The sequence below is a fragment of the Pieris brassicae genome, chromosome 2 (assembly GCF_905147105.1).
Source record: "Pieris brassicae chromosome 2, ilPieBrab1.1, whole genome shotgun sequence".
Lineage (NCBI taxonomy): Eukaryota > Metazoa > Arthropoda > Insecta > Lepidoptera > Pieridae > Pieris > Pieris brassicae.
The window spans coordinates 6516371-6535594 of NC_059666.1; the positions used below are offsets into that span (position 1 = coordinate 6516371).

Genomic DNA, 19224 nt, shown 5'->3' on the forward strand with positions numbered 1-19224 from the left:
TCTTGTTAAATGATAGGTTTATAGGACACAGTAATTTTTCAAAACATTTAATAAAAAACTAAAATTCAAATTCCAAATAATTTTCGAATCCCTTAGCAATCAAATTGGGCAATTGTTTGGGAAACACTGATTTTAGTATCTTGATTTATTATTTTTTGTCAGTCTGAGGCTTAAGTCTATAGAATTTAGCAAATTATGAATACAAAAAAAAAATCTCGGTATTTTAGAAAATACCAACAAACCATTAAAGGAATTTTCTTTTTACAGGTGCATGAATGAAGGATTTAAAAAATATGTGCATGTAGCCTCAGGTAAGATTTTTTTCTTATATAATTTAATATAAATATATACTTTTCAAAATCTTTATAAAGAGGTAGAGTACCTTTATTTTAATGCTATACCAAACATTAAAATCCACCATCAACCAATTTTAAAACTTTTTCTACGACTAAAAATGGAAACAAACAATATAAATATTTTATTATTTAAGACTCTAGCACCTAATAAAAAACAACGTCTTGATGTCTACGAGACAAGCTCTTTAATGAAAATTTTATGGATATTCTTTCGCGAGGTTAAATTTGTATACTTTAATAATTATGTTTTATATTTACAGTTACATTTATTTAATATAAACTTTACTATCTGATTTATTCAAACATTCACAAAATTCATTCATTGAATTTTCAAACAAAAAAAATTAAGTGAATAATAGATTACAAATTAACGCATGGGATAAAAGATATTTTTCCGAATGCTTACTCGATAATAGTTCTAATTAGTGTTCTGTGAAACTACGAAGACCCGTGTATATAAAAAAAATAATATCTAGTATACGTAGTATCGTCGAATATTTATACAGTCGAGTTATTCTGTTGTAGCGCAGTTACAGTCTATATAGTATAATTTAATATCTATGGGCAGCAGTATATATTCCGCGTAGAACACAGAGAGAGAGAACACAAAAATGATGCCGGTGACAATTTAAAGCTACGTTAGCTACGCCCATTCCTGGTTAAGATTTTTTTTTGGTGTAAGCAACATTAATCATATCTTTTTGAACCTTATTTGAAACTTAATATAATATTATAAATAAAAATTAGGTGTCTATGACAGCTCTGTGCTCTATTGCATGGGATAATGTCAAGAAATAAATTCACATGAATGCCACTCCATTGAACTTGTCAAACAATAAAGTAAACCCTTTTTATGACAAGTTATTATAAACGTAATATTTTAATTAAAACTTCAACCGGATAATTCAATAGCGGTTAATTTGAAATCGTAAATAAATTGAGCATAAATTTAACTGATTTGTGTTACATAATGGGCTGTCAATGTTTACATCTATAACTAAAACAAGCACATCGAATTAAATATTTTTTGTCAACTTCTGGACGCTCTTTATTAATAATTTTCATCGCCATGCACCGAGATAAAAACACGACGATGAATGACGACTTAGTTGAAAAGAAAATTATCTTTATGGTCCTTGTTTATAAACTAATCAAGACTTAATAAATGTAATTGGTTAAGGTCAATTCAACTAAGATAAAATATTCTTTAATACTTTGTATTGCATTGGTTTCGGTTTTACTTTGTTCAACGAAAATACCGTATTGCTTATTTTATAGATGATACAATTCTTTTACGTGTCATATAAATTTTATAATACAATTTATAAATTAAACTAAAGGGGTTCAAAGGTACGATGATTGATTACATTTGGCTTACGCTTCTAATGATTAGCTATAATATTGATATGTAACTTAACTAAAGTTAGGTTGCATAACTCATGTTTCTAACTAAAAAGCCTTGTATTTATTATTAACTGTTCTTTTTTACCAATGTAATAAAGAATGTTATATGTAAACTATCTCAGGGTATTAAGTGTTTGTATCCTACGTGTAAACAACAGATAATTTCATAAATAAAAACATATGTAGTTACTTACAATAATACAAAAATACTCTGTAACGTCCCATTTATTATCTATGAACTAAAGTCACGTCAGAGATGACATCATATATTAGTTAATGTCATATTAATGACACTTACAAACTCTGTGAGCATGACCTATTCATATCTCCGCCTACGCAACAGTTCAAACGATAACGCTGTGATTACAATTTCACCAGTATTTTTTATAATATTAAGATGTTATATCTATATTATATTAATGATTGTCTTCACGAAAATAAATAAAAAATACGTGTTAAAATTTAAGTTAAAATGCAAATTCTATATTGGGGAATATGTATAATAGTAACTTAAATTTTAATAGCAACGAATCATATCAATACATATGACCCAATTTCCACTAAATAAATTAAATATTCGACAGAACTATAACATATATATTCATTAAGATCATCGTTCATAAGATCATTAAAATTCTATGCTTTTATTGAACGAATTGGCAGGTAAATGAACTGCTTACGAATCTCCATACAACGGCCGAAGGTTTTCTAGTGCGTCGCTGGAATTTAATTATCATATAAGAAATAGAAATTTTACTACTTACACGGATTTTAAAGCAATTTTTAACAGGCGTTTCGACAACTAAATAGCAGTCGTGATCAGTGAGAGAGGGAACCAAATGAAATCTGAAAATGGTTTTTACTGTTCCTTATACCAGATATTCACTAAATATATATTACATTTTGTAAGTGAGTTTGTGTCGCTCTTTAGATTATTTTCAATCGAACAAAACAGATTAAACGGTTGAGTATGCCTGTTAAGACTTAAAATCTTACCGCTAAGTATAGAATTTTGGGTCTGAGGCAACGAAGGGATTGAAAGCTAAGTATAATAAAGGAATTGGGGTTTTTCTACTCTGACACACCAAGTACGTAAGTAAGTGAAACTTTCAGTAAGTAATTTTTGCTTAAGTATACAGTAATATACTTTGCAATTAAAACTTATCCTTTTAATTTGTATTGCAAACACCTAATAAATAATGACGTTTAAAAAAATAGGTCAAATTTCAGAATACATTAATTTTGTTGTTGAGTCACCCATGAGAGTGTAAGCTGTAAGTTGATAAAACCGAACAATTAGTAAAGTAAATAATATATATATCTTTTCTACGTGACAGTAATAAATATTCAAAAATTATTTATCACCTATAAAGGAAGTCGCTATCTTGTGATAAATTAATATCAATGTAAAAGCCATACACTTAAAAATAAAATAAGATCACAACAAATAAATTACAAAACCGATAAATTTATTCCGAAAATAAATTATGTTTGTTTTAAAGAGTATGGTTTAGGAAAGGTCAACCAATTTTACATATGAATTCTTATCATATTTAAAAACCAATCAGAAGATGAGTAGGGCGTTTACCTTAATTTAACTTAAATATTATAAAGGTCAAGTTGGAGTTAAGCGTTTAATAGTTTAAGTGCTTTTTCATACAGTTCTTGATTACAATTGCGTACTAAAATAGCGCGAACATAAGACGTACATATTGAATTAACATAATGTTTATTTTATAAATAACATAACAAACACAGAAAAAATTCCATTAGAAAATATATATTTACTTGGGGTCTCGTTTTAGGAATGAAACTCTTACATTGGGAAATTTATGATATATTTTACAACTGAAAGGGTATGACAATCAAAATACAGTATTTAAAATTTAATTAATCTACATAGTATTCTTTTAAAACATAATAAAAAGAAAATTAAAACGTTTGGTCCTTGTGGTATACTGCCAACACTTAGTGTTAAAGGTAATACAAGGCCCTTTAATTTACTGTAACATTTAATAGAATGATCTAGAAAAACTGGCATAGAACTCTCGGCCATCCTTTTTATTGCTACGTGTTTGTATTCAGGATATTGTAAAGTTTTATAAAATAATAATGGTAAAAATCAAATATTCAGCCTCTACCGGCAGAATCATTGCGAAATATGGGCACGCACTTATACTTCTGAATTATTGTTGATATCAATGATACGTATACACACGAATTCAAGTTCAACTAAAAGACCAAAACGTTCAATTAATACTCAATTTTTAAGCAATAATGGCCTATTTTAATTTATATTGTTGTATGCAATAGAATGGTTTAAAATAAACGGTTATATTATCTCAAACAGTAAAAGAGTATAAAACTTTTAAATTTAATATACAAAATTATGTGATATATAATTATTAATACCTATTAACTAATACCAGGGGCACTACAACCTCAGACTTCTGTCTGGGTGCACCTTCTATGCCTGAAAAACACCGTCAACTTTTTGGATCTATGGACATGACGGATTCCTCGTGAAACATTCCTTCAACGTACGAGCGAGTGTTAACTGGACACAAAGACAGCAATGGGAGTTGCACGTTGAGGGGCTTCAGACGAACACTGCAGAAAGACTTGCCGGACTAACTGTAGTATTACAATTCTGGGATAAAATCGGGATCTGGGTAGCGTAGCTGGTAGCATTCGAAAGAAATTTTTTTTTTTTGATAATTAATAAAATCAAATATAGTCTTCAAAAACAGTTGTAGTTGTAGTTTTTTTCCGTCCGTCCATCGCCGATCGAGATCATCGATTGAATGTCAAGTGTCAAATGATTTAGATTTACAGCGAATACCAAACTTCTTCATATCGTTCGTTTATGAATGAATCATTTCATACATTTATTAATGTAATATTGTTTAGTCCATTTTGGAGCATAATGAAAGGATATTGTGAATTTGATGCAGACACGTTAAAGGATTCACCTTTAAAAGTCATGAATGAAAGTAATAATAATAATTTGTCCGTGCCTAATCAATTTATACTTATCTATTTAATAAAAACGAATTAATCAGATATCTCCATTTGATATCCATATAAAATATTTATCAAATGATTGTTATTGAATTTATCGTTTTATTATTATAATGATGCAATGCTGTTTTTGGTACTTTATAGAATGTTTCAATTAAAGTAAAAAATATCAAAATTGATAATTAAATGTTTATTGTTTTAGTAATGACTTAGTAAAAAATATCATATACATTTTAAAATTGACCGATGAAATCTAAATTCCGTATCTGAGTTTTAATTGAAATACTGATTGAATTTCTTTATGAACAATGAACAAAATTATCGTCCCTTTACTTTGGAGTTTCGCTAAAACGTATTGTACATGTAAATAAAATGTTTAGCATACTATAGATCTTCAAGAGATAATATATTCCTTAGAAAATAAACGTCTTAAATCTTGAGTCATTTCAGCCATTTTATCTTATAAAATCACCAGTCTCTCAAGATGCCTTCATACACTACTTCATGACGTAGACTTGAAAAGATATGCGTATATATATATATATATATATATACAACTTTTTTTATTAATCTTAAAGAAAAAAAAGGGTTTTCATAAACAACATATATATACATGCCAAGGCTTTATTAAATCCTTTATACCCAATAGCCAGAAATCACTTTTATCGAAAACCTCAGAAACTTTTCATTTCACTTGAAACTTGGAGAATATAAATTATTAATGAGGGTGGGGAAATATGCATGAAAGTTTTCTTGAATATTCCTTTGTGGTTGTGAGCGACCCGATCGTATTGAAGGATTTTGTGCTTACTAAAATAGCTGTAAAAATATTATCATACTTTACGTTTTCGATCGTTATGGGTAAAAAAATCTTTATGGGTTATGGGTTAAAAGGATATAATCGACTCCAAAATTCACAAAAAATGTTGTATTAGAAATGAATTAAGCTAATAAAGCCTCTTTTTCGCGAGGTCTTGAAGATTTTATGATCCAAAATGTTTAATGTCTATACAAAATTATCAAATATATTCGTTTATTTCTTTGTGAGCCTTCGGCCTTCGAATAAGCCTAAATGTTATCTTAATTTGTATCTACGCGCATCGGATTTCATTATTAGTGCAACTCAGTATAATTAAAACTTTAGGCATCTCAGATTTAATTTTGCTTGAGTATTGATCGTTACCACCTTAAAACCAACTTTGACTATATGAAAGAAACATCCATACCTCTATATTATTTTTTTATAAAGATCATGATTAAGGGAGTAACATTTCGGAGCCAAATTAGTTCCCATTACATCGGGATGGGTCCACAAACCGAAGATCTAAGCATATATACAAAGAACACGCAACGCATAGTCTTCTTCGCATCAAAAATCAAATTACTATAGAGTGTGAAAAAAAATTACAAATAATGATCATAATGTGTTACACTCATTTAAAACTTATTTATACCACGTTTTATAGCCTATCATTTCCCGAAGGAATGTGGAACTTTCACTTCGGATTCCAAAGGGTACACGTGCGCATACTTTTGTAGATATTTTCTTATGTTTAGCAGTAATAATATGACGGAGGTATGTCATAAAGGATCAAGGCGAGTTATTCTGTCTCTGCTTTTGTTATTATGTACACCTATCGAAGACACTGAATTCGGAATTGGGACAAAGTAATTGGATATCACAACGTGAGACTTAATAAAAATTAGATTAGGTACGATATATTTTTCCTATTTTTATATGAAAAAAAGCCTCATTGACGGTTATAAACACGAAAATTCCATACGTTATTTACAAAACTCAACGTTCTATTGCTTTACAGCGCTGTCAGCGAAAGACCCTCTTAACTTTTATATAAATGTAGTTTACTCACTTAACATATATATAATATACAAACATTACATAATATTTCAAACATTCTTATAAATTTATATGAGGTTTAATTTCTTTTTTTCAGTGCATTTGATAAAATAAACAGTCGTGGCAATACATTATTTATTCAACAAATTGTACATCCATTTCTGTCTTATGATTGCATAATACTTAAATGGCTCAAAAATTCTATGTAAATGTTTCTAAGAAAAAATGAGTTTTTATAATAATTACTTAGAATTCATTTATAAAACATAATGAATTTTAAACATCAGATCGCTAATTTAATATTAACTCTTTTAAGAGTATTTAGTGTTTCCAAAGGATGTTAAATTATTAATGTAGTCTATTAAAACATTTTAATAACTTCATCCTTATTTTACATTGAAGCAATAGAAAGGTTTTTAAGGTAAATACTTAATATACATATAATATGTTTTTTTTAAGATCCGAAGAAGATTCCGTTAAATACCATTAAATATTTAACAGAAGTAGAAATTACTATATGACTCACCAAAATATTAATAATAATACTTATTTTTTTATGTATTCATGTATTTATTTGCACTCCATAACGTTACAATAGATGTTTAAGAGGCTTAAAGCTAGGTACAATATTATGGACCCTGTTAGGGCACAACAAAAGAAGGCATTACTAGCAACAAAATAGCACATAAAACTTCACACTCCACACTCTAGTACCAATTACATAGAATAACATTTTTTGTATTTATTTATTTAATTTTGAATATTTAGGGATTAATAATTATGAAATTAAGCTATATTTTTATCTTCTAGGTACCATTAACGCTATAATAACATTTACGTATAAGAAGTTTTTTTAGTTTGTTTGTAAATATATGTATCTTTTTTTCATTTCTTAGTGTCTCAGGTAGTTTATTATAAATTTTAATTGACATGACTAGTGGGCTAGATGCATGTATTTGTAATCGGGAAGATGGTAGGTTTAGGCGTTTTTTGTGTCGAAATGTATATCTTGTCTGTATGTCTTCGCGTGTGGTGTAAAATTCTTTGTGTGTATGGGCAAATTTACAGATTTCCAATATGTATAATGAGGGTAGAGTGATAATGTTTAGTTTTATGGAATGTGGTTTGCAGCTGTCTGTTTGTTCTATGTTAACTAATCATAGTTGTTGAGTTAATCATAGTTGTAGTGTAGTTGTTGGGATCATCCCAATTACCCTTTTTTGAGTTGTGAATAGTGCTGGTGCGTCGGTGCTATTTCCCCACATTATTACACCGTAGTTTAGCCATGCATGCGCATAGGCGCATACGCATTTTAATTCATAAATATATTTAATTCCCCAGGGTGCTAAAGAAAGCCAAACCACAAATATTCGGAAACAAAGCGTGATTTGTGAGTTATCAAAAACAGTCTCACTTTATATTTGCAAGCAAAATACTGAAAACCATAACGAGGAAAATTTTGTTTTTGATTGAGAGGTTTCTTCTTTAGAAAAAATACTAGACTTATAAGCAAAAATGTATGCATAATAGGCGATATTTTCCGCGAGATAGATTATTTAGAGAGAGGTTTAAAAACGAGACTTATCACACAGTCTGATTTACGTACACCGAAAATTTAGTAGATTTTGATATACAGACGTATAGTTCGCGCCTCTAACTATTTTTAACTATCATATATAAAAAATCTGTAAAACAATTGAATAAAACACATCATAATCATAAGGAAATGTACAATATACGCGCAATATCTTTACTTAAATTTATAGGTTGCTAAGTACTATTAAACTGATAAAAAGGATTCATATCTAAATAAAAGACATTGTTGTGTATTTTATTTAAACTGTAACGTGTCAGTTATACGAGTACTGAGTATATCAGGCGAAATGCAACGTACCATTCTCCATTGAGAGCATTTCATACAACAGTTGTGGAACAGACATTCGTCAAGTCGTAATTTCTGGCAGCGTGGTATCACCTGACATCTGAGTCCTGTAAAGTTCCAATAACGATACCGACAGCGTTCCCAATCTGGATGTGGTTCCGCGATTTCGAGGTTGTGACATCAACGCTGCGGATATTGAGAATACTAAATAAAACTACCATTTGGTTTCATTCTATAAAAATACTATTTGATGAAAAGATGCGATAATAAAAACACATATATCAATGTATATGGAAATATTTTAACCCCAATAGCACGACTAAACACAAATATTATTACATATTAATCATAATTTTACATTGTATTATAATATATAGATTTTACATTGTTAGTTATAATATATCATATTGTATTACCGAGCTGAATAGAACTGTTTATACTAAACTATTAGCCGCCAAACAATTCGAATATATAAATTATTAAGACAATAACCACGCTGAATGTAAATTTATTGTTTTGGTATTCCGAAACTCAGTTATTCACGTAAACAGTAATAGCTTTGATTGTCTTGGTAAATGATTATGTTTATGAAATTTGTTTGAGTAACGATTTCATCTGATTAGATTTGTATACGAGAGTAGTGTTGGTTCGCAGGTTCGCTCCCCGGCTATGCACCAATGGACTTTCTTTCTATGTGCGCATTTAACATTCGCTCGAACGGTGACGGAAAACATCGTGAGGAAACCGGCTTTCCTTAGACCTACTTGCCTATTAGATTGACAAATGATCATGCAACAGATTTAAAAATCTGAGGCCCAGACTTAATAAGGTTGTAACGCCACTAATTTATTTTTAAATTTGAATACGAAATGAAACTACATTAAACAATTTAACTACTCAAAACATCGACTTATATAAAGAATACAATACATTCCTTTTTATATACGATTTTATAAATAATAATGTGTATATTATCAAATTTCAAACTGTACAAATGTTTCCTACGTAGAATTAGAATTCTTAAACATTTGAGATGCTATCAAATGTTATCTATGTATCGACACAAACACAGATATTTAGGAATGTATAACATTGTTACATATGAATTATACAAAAAAACTGTACTAAAATATATTACCGGCAATTACCGGCGTCTTGATTGTGAATGAATATTTAACGAATCACTTTCAAGTTTAGAAGCTCCTTATAATTAAAAATGTACGGAAGTTAAAACCTTTTCTTTACGAGTTAAGCTTCGTCTGTATGGAATAATTGAGGACTTATTTAGAGAGATATGAAAAATACTTATTTAAGCTACTTATACATGCCGTACTGAATTTAGTTTTTAATATAATATATATCACATATATCTCACATCCTTTGGAACTGGAGGAAATGAAAATTACATTCTCTATTGCCCATTATCGCGCCCCAAACTCTATGTCAGGGGCCATATCCTGTAACAATTGCCTTAATATCAAATCGCATAATTGATTGGCCTGAAATCCTAAGATACATTTCATTGGGCCCGAAATTTAAAAAAAAAACATTTAAAAACGTCTATTAATGTATATGTACCCTATTCTAAAAACATACAAATAATCAATATGTTTATTGATATGATTATAAAAAGTCATCAAGTCAAGTTGTGGAACCATCGACTCATCATAATTTCACATCAGATTTTCCAGTAATGAATAAAATTACTGAAAAGAAGTACTAGGATTTATTAAATATTCTTAATCTCTAGACACCGCAGTAAAATATTTCAATCGTTATGATTAGATAATAAGTCAAAATATACTTTTAATTTTAACACCATCGCCGCTTCTCCAGTCTTAATATCACATCGCATTTTTTCAATAATAAGTTGTACTACTAAGCTAAGTGTTCTTAACAATATTTATGATCAATACATTGCATTATCGGGGTTATAGAACTTGACTATACTAAATTATATTTCAGTGTCAATCAAACGACAAATGTTCCGGTGGTCTCCGGTTCATTGCCAATGTTAACGATGAATAATGATGAAATGTGCTCGCCCTTGGCACAAGGTAATGGCTCTCATACACAGACTCAAGGTTAATTCAAATATAGATTTTGATTTTCCTTCAAATATAAAGTTAATTGGGTAATTAATTTAATTCCAACCACGATTTTATAATAACAGTGACTTACCAATTCTTCTCGTCTTTTCTACGCCGATGATTTCAGACCTAAGTTGTTGTAAATGAAAGATAATGGGTATTTTTTTACGTTCATAAGTATGCCATAGCAAACGTAAAAAAATCTATAATAAGTTATGACTTACCTACTGAGATGTTAGAGATTGACTTAGCTTAATGAATTTAATTCCTAGTGTTTTGAGGCACAACAGTCAGCATTGGCTAACGTTTATGTTAATTTGTAGGCGTTCATGCGTTGGGTTGTCTCTCTCCCTAAAATATGGCAATATATAGATAATATGGCCTCATGGCTGGCCATGCATCATACTCGTGCTACTTGTGGTGACTGGTCGGGCTTGAATTCGTGTATGCGGTGATGTTAGTTATTTCGACTATATATTTGCGTTGTTCCCACGAGAATGTACTTACATTCTCCGTACGTACCTACTCCTATTTCACAATGCCTTCTGCTGATAGAGGACAAATCTTTGTTTTTTTTTAAATTATTACTCAAAAAGTCATGTGGAACATGGTGTAATGGTTGCAGCTCCATAAAAACTGGGCTATTAAAAAGAGTGGCGGAGATTTTTTAGACACTTCCTTCTCTTCCGTTCTACGCCCTAGATTTGAGAATTGGCAGTAAATGTAAAATTAGAAGGATATGTATTTCTTTTTTGACGTTCATACGTGTACATTGTGTTACCTATATGAATAAATGATTTTGACTTAGACTTTGACTTTGACTATGGTAATCGCTATATTTATAGTTCAATAAGATACTGTTCTCGATTTAATATTCAAAAGCACCGGGAATGTATGAATGTAAACAATTTTTGTGCAGATTTGTGTACGTTACAGAAGTTTTATTCAAATGTAGTGATGTAATGTAGTTCGCGTACACTAAAGATATAACCCACTGATGATGTGTCCAATATTCATTAAGGATTATTCTTATAATAAACACCAAAAGACACTATTATCGCTCATTATATAAGATCTAGACGAAATAGAAAAAACGATTGTTATCATTTCCTATTTTTGTCGAAGGAAGTACGAAAACACACATAAAAGTAATAATTAGATGGTAAACATGAATAGAAAAACGGCATAAAGATCGTACTTTTGTGTTATCACATATAAACTATGGGGTATATCCTAAAAATGTCAAGGGAAACCGAACCTTATGCTATTGATATAAGAACCAATTCACACTGATTCGATAACGTTTAGAAAGTTTGTAGGAGAAATTGATTTTTATTTGACCCGAAAATTTTATATTCTTGTTTCTGTTTGACTGATTTTTTTCTATTAATATTGTAATAGAAATAAACGTCTTATATGGAGGGATTTGGCGAAGGCCTTGATACAAAATGGCAAACATGTATCTGAAACGAATGCGATGAAATATAAATGTATTAAAGTGTATTTGACATAGGATACTTTTATCATTATAATTATTTATAATAAAATCATAAAAATAATTGTGTGGTTTTATTCTTTGTATAACATAATGAACGTGAGGTGAAATAGCTGTTTACATAACCTCTATAAATAATTCCGTATAATGAGTACGAGATAGTTAAATCTGCAAATGTTATTTAATTAGAAATACACAACGTCGTACGTATACATTTTACATACAAAGCCAGACCTAAGGCTTAACCTTTGACCTTTACATTTGAATATCATTCAACTTTGAGTAATTTTGTCAGCGGATGACGTCAGATTCACGCCTAATTAGAAATTCATAATTAGATAACAAAAAAGAGGATAACATGGCAGTCATTTTCATCCGACTTTTGATTTCCCGTGACTTTGGATTTGGGTAATTATAATAATAGGTATCTGCGGTTTCACAAGTGTTTTTAAAGATTTAACCGTAACATGGTGGCTACGTATTTCGTAAAGCTTTATCTTTAGAATAGCTATGTCAATCATTTGACACAACCTTTGGGATACTCATGAACTCTGATGATGGAGCCGGAAATTTGTCGATGTTAACATTTTTAATTACATTCCACTTAGATACCGAAGAAATGTCGGCCCAGTGGCTTCAGCGTGTGACCTCAGCTCTCACTGAGATCGTAGGTTCATTACCAGGCACTAATGGAGTTTCTGTCAATGTTAAAGAAAACTTCGTGAGGGAACCGCCATGTCTCAAACTAAGAAAGTAGACTGAGTGTCAGTGTCACTCATAGAAGGCTGTAGTATATCAGACTTGCTTATTAGAAAAAAAACAAATATCACGAAACAGGCACAGAAATCTGAGACCTAAACGGTTGCAGCCCCACTGCTTTTTTTATCTTGATACGGCATTATAGTAGCACCATGCACTAGCATATTATGGTATAAATGCACATTTTACTGCTTACAAATAAACACAAATGTTAATATAAAGGCTTTATTAATTGTTAATACTGAACTTCAACTTCAATTTGTCTACTAAATTTATTGCAAAACTTGTTTGGTTGTATTAACTACCTGAATAGCAATGATATTCTACCAATGTCAGACTTTTATTGATGGAACGGAATTCCATGATTTGCTGAAATAGATTTTCTATGCCTTTTCCATGACAAGCTGTTTTATAGTCGGCCTTGGTACAATCTGGTATCAGTCTACCGTGTCCTGGTATATAATGGGGTAGTACCTATACTTCTTAAAGTATATAACGAAATACAAATCATGGTGTGAGGGCAACACTTTTACAAGCTTCTGTTTTCCATAGACGATTACTATATCTTATAGTTATATGCTTACTATGTGTAGCAGACCAGTGTTGGCCTAGTGGCTTCAGCGTGCGACTCTCATCGCTGAGGCCGTAGGTTTGATCCTCGGCTGTGCACCAATGGAATCTCTTTCTATGTGCGCATTTAACATTCGCTCGAACTTGCCCTAGACCCAAAAAGACGTGTGCGTCAGGCAAATAAGGCTGATTGGCTTGCCTATTAGATTTACAAATGATCATGGAACATGTGGCCCAGACCTAAGAAGGTTGTGGCGCCACTGATTACGTTATATTATATAAGTATGTACGGTTTAGGTTAAAAGAAGCGGTGCTTAGACATTTAATTCCCACAGAATAAAATATCAATACCATGAGAGAAAACCAGACTCTAAAATGATGAGATGCATTGGTGGTCAGCGTTCGTGCGTACTAAGAAACAAACGTGGTTACGGCAGAACATAGAAGGTGAGGTGCACCATGCCCTTCCACGGACTGTCGATTATTGATTTTTTTCAAATAAATATAGCGAAACGCTGAAACACTGTCCAGTTTTGTTAGAAGGCTGTTCCAAAAAGTTAAATCTAAGGCAGCCCCTCGAGATCCCTAAAAAGTATCGCCCAGACAGAAAAACTTCAAATACTTACCCTAAAGTAATAAAATAAACCGTTTTTCCAGTTTCATTAGCGGCTCCATCCATCAGGGTGTAATTGAGACCCGCCCGGCTGTCACTCACTCCGTCTTATTGGACAAGATAGCCATTACTTATTGGCAAAACTGTCGAATGTGTTCACGATCAGTTAATTGACTATTTTTGGGCTGTTAGACATTGTTATCCCATTTTCTTAATGTGCGGTGATGTGTAGCGATAAATTGACAGTTTTAAAATTCGAAATTCGAATCTCTATTTAACAAGTATCTAAATTTTTGGGGTATCGTAATGGGTCAAATTCTTGAAAACGAAAATATTCACAAATTTGGACAGTTCTCGTTTTTGATCCGCACTAAATACCTGATGTTGTAGGCATGTTCAAAAACGGTAGCAATTCCAGTTATTAGAAAGCAATCGAATCTAAGAGACGCTTAAAAATTGCCCCGACACTGCAGCTACATAGTGGTTGCATTGTCGAGTATTTTTTAAAACAATTGGAGGTCGTATCTCTCAGGGAAGACCCTCACTGGGATTCAATTCCACAATTCGCTAGTTCGCAAAAGAAAATTGTATAAAGAGTATGTATTGGGTATAACAAGCTAAGAAACTCGAATAACTAATACGATTAAAGGTCATTAAGCAATAATAGTTTTAGTAGCTTAAATTGTGATTTGATTTTATTTATCGACAATTTTACTTTGCTTGGAATATTGTTTATCTTTCAAGTCTCGTTTTATGAACCTTTGTGGTTAAAACAGTAATATTGTCTTTATTGCGAGATATTCATTTTATTTTATTATTTTTATATTTCATAGCAGTTTTATTGTTTGTAGATTAATAAATGTACGCGTAATTTGATAAATATTTGTATAGTCCAAAAATATGCCAGGTCATGCATTTTGTGAACTCTATTTGAAATAAATTGTTCAGTTGTAAATTCCTCTGCTCGTGACGTATTTGTGACTGAAACAATAAATACATGAAATATTTTTAATGGACACTTCAAATGTGTTAAAATTCGTGTTCACCGTTTGTCGTTGAATAAATATTTATGCGTAAATTGTTTTTAAGCTACAACTTTAAAATTTGCAATTTATGCCTATATTTTAACAAAATGTTCTACAAACTGTCAAACATTTGAAATGAGTACGAAATCTGATGCTGTACGAGAACTGATATAAAATTGTATTTATGCATATTTCATGCAGCACCGATATTATAAAAAAAACAATGGCGTTACAACGATTTTAGGTCTAGGCCTCAGATGGCTGTATCTGTTTCATGATCATTTGTCAATTTAATAGGCAAGCAGGAGATTATCCTTCTGTGCCTGATGCACGCCGTCGACTTTTTGGGTCTAAAGCAAGCTGGTTTCCTCACTATGTTTTCCTTCATCGTTCAGCCGAATGTTAATTGCGCACATGGAAAGAAAGTCCATTGGTCCGGGGGGTCCATCCAAGTCGGGGATCGAACCTACGACCTCAGGGATGAGAGTCGCACGCTGAACCCACTTGGCCAACACCGCGCCGATATTATATTTTTCATTATTCTACAAACTAATTAATAAATAAATATAACACAATACAATTAATAAATAATAATCCAGTGGCTGCACCCCTTCATGGGTTTGGTAGAATTGTTTGTATGATCATTTTTACTTCATAGACATGCCGGTTTCCACACACTGTTTTGTTACACACTACGGGGTAGTGGTAGTTGCACACACAGATAGAGAGTCCACTGGTCGCAACCTGAAGGGTTTAGACCCACATTTTCCATAGAGCAAATGGGCAAATGGGTGGCTAGCCTGTTGTTAAGTGATGCCGCCGCCCAGAGATACTCAAATCATCAGGTCTCGCAGGTCCCCTTTAAAACACTTCAATTATATAATTTCTCCCTCGGACTCATAGCTAAAATGAAAATATTCCATTACGACTTTTAAATACTAAACACCCCCCCCCCCCCTCCCGTACTTTAGAAAAAGATCTAAAACTGTCGATGTTGAGCATGCCCATACATATCTGCGAATATGGCCAGTCTCAGTAGACACACTACAAACAACACTATTATAGTTATATCAAGTTACTTAAAGTAACAGATAGTTTATTACTGTATGAGGTAATAAAATTTAAACACAATTAAATCATTTATTCATTATCAGATCGATTAAATGAAAACAAAGTAATGTTGTTTCAGGATTTCTTTTTAACCCCCATACAAATTAAATGAATTGTTTTATGAAATTTAAATTCACAATGTTATTAACAAAGTGAGACTTTATTATTAAAAAAACTTAATCGTTGATAAAATTAACGTTGAATGGAATATTATTGTGATTTTATTTGGTTAATTTATACTATATATAATTGAAAATGCGAATGTTTGATGTTTATTGGTGGCTTGTATCTGTCCTTATAGCAGTTTTAAATTATAATAATGTGACGGCAGCCTCTTTAATGTAGGCAATAAGTGGACATTGAACAGAGTTGTTTGAATAAATTTTTTAATAAATGGTTCGTACCATATAACTCTTCCGTGTTCCATTCATATATTATATACAAAAATTTATCATAAGTAATTCAAATGTTTAAGGTCTGAAAGAGTAAGATTACATATTATATTACTAGCAAATTATAAATATTTTGATTAGAAAATAACAACATATTCCAAGGAATCGTCTAAAATATTTCTAATTATAATTAATAAGCGGGTTGATAGGGCTTCATCTAAGGGTGAAACATGCGAGTCACGTGTGGTGAGTACGTGAACACTCTACGTGTCAAGCATGAACTAATTCTGATAATGTAGCTAAAGAATATGGTATATTTTGTGGCATCTTGTGGATTAATTAATAATGCATAGTTTGTTATATTGCCGGCGAAACAATACTTCGGCTCGGTGGGGTTAAAATACTACGTATTTGCGTATTGTTTCCACACTAATTTTAGAGCGGGGTTTTATATCATAATGCTGATTACTGGTAGAGGTTAAAAGTTTGTTTTTCATATTTTTATTGTTATAATCAATTGCTTTAGCATAATGCATGGTTGTGGCAGGAGCTTATAAAACATTTTGTAAACAAAAAATGGCAAAATTTATTGCCAATTCCTCTTGCTGTTGTGCGCCCTTGATTTGAGAACTTAAGTAAGCGTGAATTTGGAAGCATTCCAGTGTTTTTTTTAATGAATTGAGGTTAATTATACATTTTGTTACCAATATGAATAAATGATATAGGGATTTTGATTTAATTTGGAAACTACTGATCTTTAAAATGCTTTATAATTTGTTTGTGTATGTAAACCACTGTGTGGAAAAACATCATGAGCAAACCAGTAAACTAAGACTGAAAAAGTTTTCACTGAAATATTTATTTTTTGAGCCACTTCGACTTAGGGTCCTTCAATAAAAGAATGCACCAATTCTTATAAATCCGTTAAGGCACTTGCGAGTCTTCTAGAAATGTGAGTATCTATCGGCGGCGATTTCATTTAACATTAAAAAATTCATTAAAATATAAATTTAGGACATAGAAATAAAGCATAGCAATACGTCTCCGCCTTTACGGAAATTCATACAAAAACATGAACAAAACTGCACTGCATAGTATTTATTATGCAATATTCAGTTCCGAAAATTTCCGACATTTTACAAACTTTCAACATATTCTATCTACTTCTGCCCTAGGGATCACCGCTACAACATGCCTTTATTATTCAAACGATAGATACGTTGCATTCGCTTGTATTTGAAATGAAAACATGTATTTTTTTCTGTAAGCGTTAAATATGTAGAAACAAACTCGTATTAAAATTCAGCTCTTCTTTTGAAATCACACATTTTATTTCTGGGCTACCTTCAATAACTCTATAGATTATGTGAATAAACTTTAATCTAAATAACTATATTCAAAAGCTTCTTAGGAGAAATTTTAAGTAGCTATCCAAGTTCGATTGATTAATTCGCTCAGAATCAGTTGTTCTCTTTTGGAGTTAAGATGCCAAAGTTTCCAACTCCTTTGAGAAGATTATTTATGATGTACACCGATTTGACACTTGGTACATCTGAAGTTTCTGTCATCTTGTCAAAATTAGGAGCATTGTGTTTAGTAATAACATCCTCATTATCTACAATTCTATACAGCCATATAACGAGACCAGCTCTTTGATCTGACTCGTTTGTAGATAAGACGGTCTCCGCGTGTTGTATTGTGTTATAAAGGTCCCTGAAACGGGGCTGGGGTCTGTAAATTATCCAAATATCTATTGAATTCACCACGGTCCAAAGAGTCACAGTAATTTCAGTAACCTGTTCTTTAAGACTATTTTTAATTTTGTACGTAATTATTTACAGTGGAAATGTATTAAGCTAATTATCTTCTTACATTTTCCATTACCAGTTTTCTTTTCTTTTTTTTTAAGTAGAAGGCTGTGGGGACCAGATACTTCTTGTATAGGAAAACATCATGAGCAAGCCATTCTAGTCTAAAGCTGAAAAAGTTTTCACGGAAATATTTTCGAACCAATTCGACTTACCATATGAATTGGCACCCTTTAGGAAAATAGTGGAAACATTCTTAAAATCCGGCAACCTTCTCGCATTGCTAGAGCAACGTCAGCTAGGTAACGGTCTGTTTATACTAAAGCTTAACTGGTGAAATATATTAGGTATATTCTTCTCCACATTCCTTCACGCCTCGTAGAGTATATATCTCACTTAAACGGTCCGTACACTGTTTTTCATAGCGCGGGCCAATCCTAATATCTTTTTATTTTTTATTATCATCGCCATACTGAAACAGTTTTTGTATCCAAAAACCATGCTTAAAATTATTCATCCGCTTATAATATTTTTCTCTCGAGTAATTAAAACAAGGTGGAATCCTTAAAACACAATAAAATTCTGGTCTGAATTTAAAAAACATAAATACCACAAATCTTTTTAGGTTCATTTTGCTCAAACAAAAAATGCTATAAATTTTAATGACTAAAAACAATGAAGAACTTTTTTCGTTTGACATGATAATTATAAAGACGGAGGCATTCATTGTAACAATAAGGTTCCATTAAATATACCGTATAATTAAAAAAAATCCATTCTAATCGTATCTTTAAGGTATCTTAAATGTACAAAGATTAGAAACAATGAGAAATATTAATTA

General features: G+C 31.2%; 1 protein-coding gene across 2 annotated transcripts in view; it reads left to right on the forward strand.

Moving 5' to 3' along the window:
- The window catches only part of LOC123720402 (5-hydroxytryptamine receptor 1-like), a 76090-nt gene that overhangs the window by 37967 nt on the left and 18899 nt on the right, over positions 1-19224 (forward strand). The window contains exon 2 of one of the 2 annotated variants that reach the window (XM_045676994.1): positions 268-311. The exons of the other annotated variant lie outside the window; for it this stretch is intronic. The gene's annotated coding sequence lies outside the window, so the exon portion shown is untranslated. The remainder of the gene's footprint in view (positions 1-267; positions 312-19224) is intronic. 2 annotated transcript variants of the gene reach the window in all.